The sequence below is a fragment of the Penaeus monodon genome, chromosome 15, assembly GCF_015228065.2.
Source record: "Penaeus monodon isolate SGIC_2016 chromosome 15, NSTDA_Pmon_1, whole genome shotgun sequence".
Classification (NCBI taxonomy): domain Eukaryota; kingdom Metazoa; phylum Arthropoda; class Malacostraca; order Decapoda; family Penaeidae; genus Penaeus; species Penaeus monodon.
This window is the reverse complement of record NC_051400.1, coordinates 18931823-18932035: the sequence shown is the minus strand read 5'-3', so window position 1 is coordinate 18932035 and position 213 is coordinate 18931823. Positions and strand designations below refer to the sequence as shown.

General features: G+C 34.3%; 1 long non-coding RNA gene across 1 annotated transcript in view; it reads left to right on the top strand.

Moving 5' to 3' along the window:
• The window catches only part of LOC119582122, a 7774-nt gene that overhangs the window by 7188 nt on the left and 373 nt on the right, over nt 1–213 (top strand). The gene's annotated exons all lie outside the window — the stretch shown is intronic.

The following is a 213-nucleotide window of genomic DNA, read 5'->3' as shown; positions in this document are numbered from 1 at the left end:
AGGCATATTACCGGTAATTCAGTTATTTCTTAAATCAACGCTCGATTAACAATGTGAGCTCGAATTAACAGATCTGAATGACGAGAATGTACAATGTTGTCGTATGTAAATAATATGGGTTTAATTATGTTGCTAGAGCTAGCAATATCATGAATGAATAGCAAAAATAACACAAGCCCTAGGATAGAACCCTATGAGACATCAGATCTGATT